Raw genomic sequence first — 9181 nt, 5'->3', positions numbered from 1 at the left:
TCATGGAAGAGGCTTAGTCAACGGGTCTGCAACATTCAGATCCGTATGTATCTTGCAAATCTCTATGTCTCCCACCTGGACTTGGTCCCGGATGGAATTGAAGCGTCTCTTGATGTGCTTTGTCCTCTTGTGAAATCTGGATTCCTTTGCCAAGGCAATTGCACCAGTATTGTCACAGAAGATCTTCATTGGTCCCGATACACTAGGTATGACACCTAGATCAGAAATGAACTCCTTCATCCAGACTCCTTCATTTGCTGCTTCTGAAGCAGCTATGTACTCCGCTTCACATGTAGATCCCGTCACGACGCTTTGTTTAGAACTGCACCAACTTACAGCTCCACCGTTTAATAAAAACACGTATCCGGTTTGCTATTTAGAATCGTTTGGATCAGTGTCAAAGCTTGCATCGACGTAACCATTTACGACTAGCTCTTTGTCACCTCCATATACGAGAAACATATCCTTAGTCCTTTTCAGGTATTTCAGGATGTTCTTGACCGCCGTCCAGTGATCCACTCCTGGATTACTTTGGTACCTTCCTGCCAAGCTTATTGCTAAGCATACATCAGGTCTGGTACACAGCATTGCATACATGATAGAGCCTATGGCTGAAGCATAGGGAACATCTTTCATTTTCTCTCTATCTTCTGTAGTGGTCGGGCATTGAGTCTGACTCAACTTCACACCTTGTAATACAGGCAAGAACCCTTTCTTTGCCTGATCCATTTTGAACTTTTTCAAAACTTTATCAAGGTATGTGCTTTGTGAAAGTCCAATTAAGCGTCTTGATCTATCTCTATAGATCTTAATGCCCAATATGTAAGCAGCTTCACCGAGGTCTTTCATTGAAAAACTTGTATTCAAGTATCCCTTTATGCTATCCAGAAATTCTATATCATTTCCAATTAATAATATGTCATCTACATATAATATCAGAAATGCTACAGAACTCCCACTCACTTTCTTGTAAATACAGGCTTCTCCAAAAGTCTGTATAAAACCATATGCTTTGATCACACTATCAAAGCGTTTATTCCAACTCCGAGATGCTTGCACCAGTCCATAAATGGATCGCTGGAGCTTGCACACTTTGTTAGCACCTTTTGGATCAACAAAACCTTTTGGTTGCATCATATACAACTCTTCTTCCAGAAATCCATTCAAGAATGCAGTTTTGACATCCATTTGCCAAATTTCATAATCATAAAATGCAGCAATTGCTAACATGATTCGGACAGACTTAAGCATCGCTACGGGTGAGAAAGTCTCATCGTAGTCAACCCCTTGAACTTGTCGAAAACCTTTCGCAACAAGTCGAGCTTTATAGACAGTTACATTACCATCAGCGTTAATCTTCTTCTTAAAGATCCATTTATTCTCAATGGCTTGCCGATCATCGGGCAAGTCAACCAAAGTCCATTCTTTGTTCTCATACATGGATCCCATCTTAGATTTCATGGCTTCTAGCCATTTTGCGGAATCTAGGCTCATCATCGCTTCCTCATAGTTTGTAGGTTCGTCATGGTCAAGTAACATGACTTCCAGAATAGGATTACCGTACCACTCTGGTGCGGATCTTACTCTGGTAGACCTACGAGGTTCAGTAGAAACTTGATTTGAAGTTTCATGATCAATATCATTAGCTTCCTCACTAATTGGTGTAGTTGTCACAGGAACCGGTTCTTGTGATGAACTACTTTCCAATAAGGGAGCAGGTACAGTTACCTCATCAAGTTCTACTTTCCTCCCACTCACTTCTTTCAAGAGAAACTCCTCTAAAAAGGATCCGAATTTAGCAACGAAAATCTTGCCTTCAGATCTGTGATAGAAGGTGTACCCAACAGTCTCTTTTGGGTATCCTATGAAGACACATTTCTCCGATTTGGGTTCGAGCTTATCTGTTTGAAGTTTCTTCACATAAGCATCACAGCCCCAAACTTTAAGAAACGACAACTTTGGTTTCTTGCCAAACCACAGTTCATGAGGCGTTGTCTCAACGGATTTTGATGGTGCCCTATTTAACATGAATGCGACCGTCTCTAAAGCATAACCCCAAAATGATAGCGGTAAATCAGTAAGAGACATCATAGATCGCACCATATCTAGTAAAGTACGATTACGACGTTCAGACACACCATTTCGTTGTGGTGTTCCGGGTGGCGTGAGTTGCGAAACTATTCCGCATTGTTTCAAATGTAAGCCAAACTCGTAACTCAAATATTCTCCTCCACGATCAGATCGTAGAAATTTTATTTTCTTGTTACGATGATTTTCCACTTCACTCTGAAATTCTTTGAACTTTTCAAATGTTTCAGACTTGTGTTTCATTAAGTAGATATACCCATATCTGCTCAAATCATCTGTGAAGGTGAGAAAATAATGATACCCGCCGCGAGCCTAAACATTCATTGGACCACAAACATCAATATGTATGATTTCCAACAAATCAGTTGCTCGCTCCATAGTTCCGGAGAACGGCGTTTTAGTCATCTTGCCCATGAGGCACGGTTCGCAAGTACCAAGTGATTCATAATCAAGTGATTCCAAAATTCCATCAGTATGGAGTTTCTTCATGCGCTTTATACCGATATGACCTAAACGGCAGTGCCACAAATAAGTTGCACTATCATTATCAACTCTGCATCTTTTGGTTTCAACACTATGAATATGTGTATCACTACTATCGAGATTCAATAAAAATAGACCACTCTTCAAGGGTGCATGACCATAAAAGATATTACTCATATAAATAGAACAACCATTATTCTCTGATTTAAATGAATAACCGTCTCGCATCAAACAAGATCCAGATATAATGTGCATGCTTAACGCTGGCACCAAATAACAATTATTTAGGTCTAAAACTAATCCCGATGGTAGATGTAGAGGTAGCGTGCCGACCGCGATCACATCGACTTTGGAACCATTTCCCACGCGCATTGTCACCTCGTCCTTAGCCAATCTTCGCTTAATCTGTAGTCCCTGTTTTGAGTTGCAAATATTAGCAACAGAACCAGTATCAAATACCCAGGTACTACTGCGAGCATTAGTAAGGTACACATCAATAACATGTATATCACATATACCTTTGTTCACTTTGCCATCCTTCTTATCCGCCAAATACTTGGGGCAGTTCCGCTTCCAGTGTCCAGTCTGCTTGCAGTAGAAGCACTCAGTCTCAGGCTTAGGACCAGACTTGGGTTTCTTCTCTTGAGCAGCAACTTGTTTGCTGTTCTTCTTGAAGTTCCCCTTCTTCTTCCCTTTGCCCTTTTTCTTGAAACTGGTGGTCTTGTTGACCATCAACACTTGATGCTCCTTTTTGATTTCTACCTCCACAGCTTTCAGCATTGCGAAGAGCTTGGGAATAGTCTTGTCCATCCCTTGCATATTATAGTTCATCACGAAGCTCTTGTAGCTTGGTGGCAGTGATTGAGGAATTCTGTCAGTGACACTTTCATCAGGAAGATTAACTCCCAGTTGAATCAAGTGATTATTATACCCAGACATTTTGAGTATGTGTTCACTAACAGAACTATTCTCCTCCATCTTGCAGCTATAGAACTTATTGGAGACTTCATATCTCTCAATCCGGGCATTTGCTTGAAATATTAACTTCAACTCCTGGAACATCTCATATGCTCCATGACGTTCAAAATGTTGTTGAAGACCCGGTTCTAAGCCGTAAAGCATGGCACACTGAACTATCGAGTAGTCATCAGCTTTGCTCTGCCAGACGTTCTTAACGTCGTCAGTTGCATCAGCAGCAGGCCTGGCACCCAGCGGTGCTTCCAGGATGTAATTCTTCTGTGCAGCAATGAGGATAATCCTCAGGTTATGGACCCAGTCCGTGTAATTACTACCACCATCTTTCAACTTTGCTTTCTCAAGGAACGCATTAAAATTCAACGGAACAACAACACGAGCCATCTATCTACAACAAACATAGACAAGCAAAATACTATCAGGTACTAAGTTCATGATAAATTTAAGTTCAATTAATCATATTACTTAAGAACTCCCACTTAGACAGACATCTCTCTAGTCATCTAAGTGATCACGTGATCCAAATCAACTAAACCATGTCCGATCGTCACGTGAGATGGAGTAGTTTCAATGGTGAACATCACTATGTTGATCATATCTACTATATGATTCACGTTCAACCTTTCGGTCCCCGTGTTCCGAGGCCATATCTATTATATGCTAGGCTCATCAAGTTTAACCTGAGTATTCTGCGTGTGCAACTGTTTTGCACCCGTTGTATTTGAACGTAGAGCCTATCACACCCGATCATCACGTGGTGTCTCAGCACGAAGAACTTTCGCAACGGTGCATACTCAGGGAGAACACTTCTTGATAATTTTTAGTGAGAGATCATCTTAAAATGGTACCGTCAATCAAAGCAAGATAAGATGCATAAAGGATAAACATCACATGCAATCAATATAAGTGATACGATATGGCCATCATCATCTTGTGCTTGTGATCTCCATCTCCGAAGCACCGTCGTGATCACCATCATCATCGGCGCGACACCTTGATCTCCGTCGTAGCATCATTGTTGTTACGCCATCTATTGCTTCTACGACTATCGCTATCGCTTAGTGATAAAGTAAAGCAATTACAGGGCATTTGCATTTCATACAATAAAGCGACAACCATATGGCTCCTGCCAGTTGCCGATAACTTCGGTTACAAAACATGATCATCTCATACAATAAAATATAGCATCACATCTTGACCATATCACATCACAACATGCCCTGCAAAAACAAGTTAGACGTCCTCTACTTTGTTGTTGCAAATTTTACGTGGCTGCTACGGGCTGAGCAAGAACCGTTCTTACCTACGCATCAAAACCACAATGATAGTTCGTCAAGTTAGTGTTGTTTTAACCTTCGCAAGGGCTGGACGTAGCCACACTCGGTTCAACTAAAGTTGGAGAAACAGACACCCGCTAGTCACCTGTGTGCAAAGCACGGCGGTAAAACCAGTCTCGCGTAAGCATACACGTAATGTCGGTCCAGGCCGCTTCATCCAACAATACCGCCAAACCAAAGTATGACATGCTGGTAAGCAGTATGACTTGTATCGCCCACAACTCACTTGTGTTCTACTCGTGCATATAACATCAACGCATAAAACCTAGGCTCGGATGCCACTGTTGGGGAACGTAGTAATTTCAAAAAAATTCCTACGCACACGCAAGATCATGGTGATGCATAGCAACGAGAGGGGAGAGTGTTGTCCACGTACCCTCGTAGACCATAAGTGGAAGCGTTATGACAACGCCGTTGATGTAGTCGTATGTCTTCACGATCCGACCGATCCAAGCACCGAACGTACGGCACCTCCGAGTTCAGCACACGTTCAGCTCGATGACGATCCCCGGACTCCGATCAAGCAAAGTGTCAGGGATGAGTTCCGTCAGCACAACGGCGTGGTGACGATGATGATGTTCTACCGACGCAGGGCTTCGCCTAAGCACTGCAACGATATGACCGAGGTGGAATATGATGGAGGGGGCACCGCACACGGCTAAGGAACGATCACGAAGATCAACGTGTGTGCCCTAGGGTGCCCCCTGCCCCCGTATATAAAGGAGCAAGGGGGAGGCCGGCCGGCCCTAGGGGGCGCGCCAAGGAGGGGGGAGTCCTCCTCCTAGTGGGAGTAGGACTCCCCTTTCCTAGTCCAACTAGGAAGGAGGAAGGGGGAAGGTAAGAGAGGGAGAGGGAGAGGGAAAGAGGGGCCGCGCCCCCCTCCCCTAGTCCAATTTGGACCCCCCATGGGAGGGGGTGCGCCACCTCCTGGGCTGCTGCCCTCTCTCTCCCCTTAGGCCCACTAAGGCCCAATACTTCCCCGGGGGGTTCCGATAACCCCTCCGGCACTCCGGTTTTCTCTGAAATCACCCGGAACACTTCCGGTGTCCGAATATAGCCGTCCAATATATCAATCTTTATGTCTCGACCATTTTGAGACTCCTCGTCATGTCCGTGATCACATCCGGGACTCCGAACAATCTTCGGTACATCAAAACTTATAAACTCATAATAAAACTGTCATCGTAACGTTAAGCGTGCGGACCCTACGGGTTCGAGAACTATGTAGACATGACCTAGAACTATTCTCAGTCAATAATCAATAGCGGAACCTGGATGCTCATATTGGCTCCTACATATTCTACGAAGATCTTTATCGGTCAAACCGCATAACAACATACGTTGTTCCCTTTGTCATCCGTATGTTACTTGCCCGCGATTCGATCGTCGGTATCCAATACCTAGTTCAATCTCATTACCGGCAAGTCTCTTTACTCGTTACGTAATGCATCATTCCGTAACTAACTCATTAGCTACATTGCTTGCAAGGCTTATAGTGATGTGCATTACCGAGAGGGCCCAGAGATACCTCTCCGACAATCGGAGTGACAAAACCTAATCTCGAAATACGCCAACCCAACATGTACCTTCGGAGACACCTGTAGAGCTCCTTTATAATCACCCAGTTACGTTGTGACGTTTGGTAGCACACAAAGTGTTCCTCCGGTAAACGTGAGTTGCATAATCTCATAGTTACAGGAACATGTATAAGTCATGAAGAAAGCAATAGCAATATACTAAACGATCAAGTGCTAGGCTAACAGAATGGGTCATGTCAATCACATCATTCTCCTAATGATGTGATCCCGTTAATCAAATGACAACACATGTCTATGGTTAGGAAACATAACCATCTTTGATTAATGAGCTAGTCAAATAGATGCATACTAGTGACGTTATATTTGTCTATGTATTCACACATGTATCATGTTTCCGGTTAATACAATTCTAGCATGAATAATAAACATTTATCATGATATGAGGAAATAAATAATAACTTTATTATTGCCTCTAGGGCATATTTCCTTCATGATGGCGGCTATGGAGATGGAAATAGTGGCATCTAGAGTTGATGGAGATGGATATGGATGAGAATGACCCTTTTCTGGCTTCCCTCACGGATGTTCTGTTGACATTTTAGCATCGACCCCTTTATAAAAGTTGTTTAGGTTGATTAGAGGCTTCGGTTTCCACGCCATACGACCGCTCATGACAGCGGTCGTGGTCGCATGAAACACCGTATTTTTCTCGTTGACTTCTGGTGCGTCTCCTCCCGATTCTTCTACCTCCCTCTTCATTCTTTTCCATGTTCTCACTTGATTTCGTCCATATTTAGCCCATTTCATGTGCAAACACAATAAAGAGAGGATATGTGGAATAGTATGCATTCATTAGTCATTAGTGGCAATATCAGGGCGAATATGTCGGTTTAAATGAAATACTCGGTTTAAACAAAGAGTAGAGGAGTGTAAAAATACTAGTCATCAAACCCCTGCGATGTGCTTCTGCCGGAGGGGAAGGGAACGACGATGGCCCATGATTGGGTAAGGCACCGGCTGTGTACGCTGGCATCGCCTCGGTGATGGACTTCATGGGACCCAAGCGGTGGCGGTGGCCTTCTCCCCGATGATGGCAGTGACCGCGAACGTGCTGGCCACCGTTTCGTCCATCTCCGTAAAGCTGACTTCTTTCTCCGCCGGCAGGGCACGGTTACGCGTACCTTGACGGCGGATGGCGCGGTCCCGAGCACGGGAGGAGCGGTACGACACGATGTCGTCCATGGCATCCATGATGCACGTGCAGCCGTGCTCCCCATGTGTCGGCCTGGAGCAGCTCGGCACTCCTTGGCGAGCTGGCTTGGAGCGGCGAGTTGCTGAACGACGTGTCGGCTGGGAGCTTCTCCATCCGTGAGCTGGCCTAATATGACCTGGATCGTTGAGGGTGGTAGAGCAGAGCGTTGACTGGCTTGTACCCGCGGGCTCGACGGGCCACCCAGCCGGCTTGTATGCCGGAGAACTCTTCCTGCTCGCCGGATGCCATAGAGATTGTGGAGAAAATGATGCAAAGAGGAGATGGGAACGGAGTGTGGTGCGATTTTAGACTGATGTTTGGCACCGTTTAAATAGCGGGCGAATGGCCGGAGCCAACAATCGTTGTGTTTAATGGCAGGCGGCTCGCGAACGAACGTGTGTCCGGAGTAGGTTTCTCAGCGCACACACGACTTTAATGGGAGAAGGCAGGCAGTCTGTGACCGTTGAATACGACGAGGATGCATGGTCAGTCGGACGTGCAACAGGCGGCGCTTTCTCAGTCGGCGTGCCGCTTTAATGCCGACAGTGAGAGGTCGCTTCTGTCTACGCAGTCTTCATATCCGGTCAAATCGCGACATCAATGTCGGCCGCAGCATGCTCTGGACCGGCATGAATGTTGTGCCGCAAGCAACGCAGACGTGGGATGAAAGCGCAGAGGCGGGTGTTTTTTTTGTGGGCCAGGGCGGTCAGACGCAGGCGCGGCAGCTGTCTGGACGCCCGCAAAGCCCCTTGTCGTTCTCCGGTTTGCTGGAGAAAATACGTCTGAACCGTCCTACGGACCGATACAGACCAGCGTTGAATAGCTTTTGTTGTCTAAACCGCATGATCCGTACGTATGCAGATGGTTTGAGAGTTGATGTTGGAGATGCCCTTAGTGACGAATTAGATTTTGCATAGATATAGTGCACGGTGGAGCAGTGAGATTGCCCTAGTAAATCTGCATTCGGTTGCTGCTCGGTGGGTGGATCGATCAATCGTTGTGTCGAGAAGCAGAGTGCGTCTACTTGCTCGGGCCGGTGACGTTGTAAAATTCCTTTTAAGTTCATAATTGAGACATGCAGTGATGGGGTAGCTTGCGAGTGATAATCCATGTAATACGCTGCCATATGTAAAAGAGAGAGTCCTCGGAAAAAAGTATATAAAAGAGAGGGGGAAATAAAGTACACAATTTGTCTTGATGAATATTCATTCATCAATAGTGACAGCACCGTGGGCGCGGTAGTGGCGTCGACCAAGGCCGGACTGACAAAGATGAAGCGAATCTTTTCTTTTTAAAGATGGGTTAGCGGTTCGATGATGATGACGACTTTCAAAACGTGTGCATGTGGTGTACGCTTTAGGTTGGCCGCACCGGTTGTATGTTTCGGTGAATAGATCGGCGACGACAACGGTTTTAGATATGAGTGGTGGCTTCAGATGTCTTGATGTATATTTTGTCAGACCTTTATTGAATAATTAATAAAGATGGCTGAATGCATCGGTTGATGC

The sequence above is a fragment of the Triticum dicoccoides genome, chromosome 4B (assembly GCF_002162155.2).
Source record: "Triticum dicoccoides isolate Atlit2015 ecotype Zavitan chromosome 4B, WEW_v2.0, whole genome shotgun sequence".
Taxonomy (NCBI): domain Eukaryota; kingdom Viridiplantae; phylum Streptophyta; class Magnoliopsida; order Poales; family Poaceae; genus Triticum; species Triticum dicoccoides.
The sequence above is the reverse complement of the archived record's forward strand: the minus strand, read 5'-3'. Positions refer to the sequence as shown.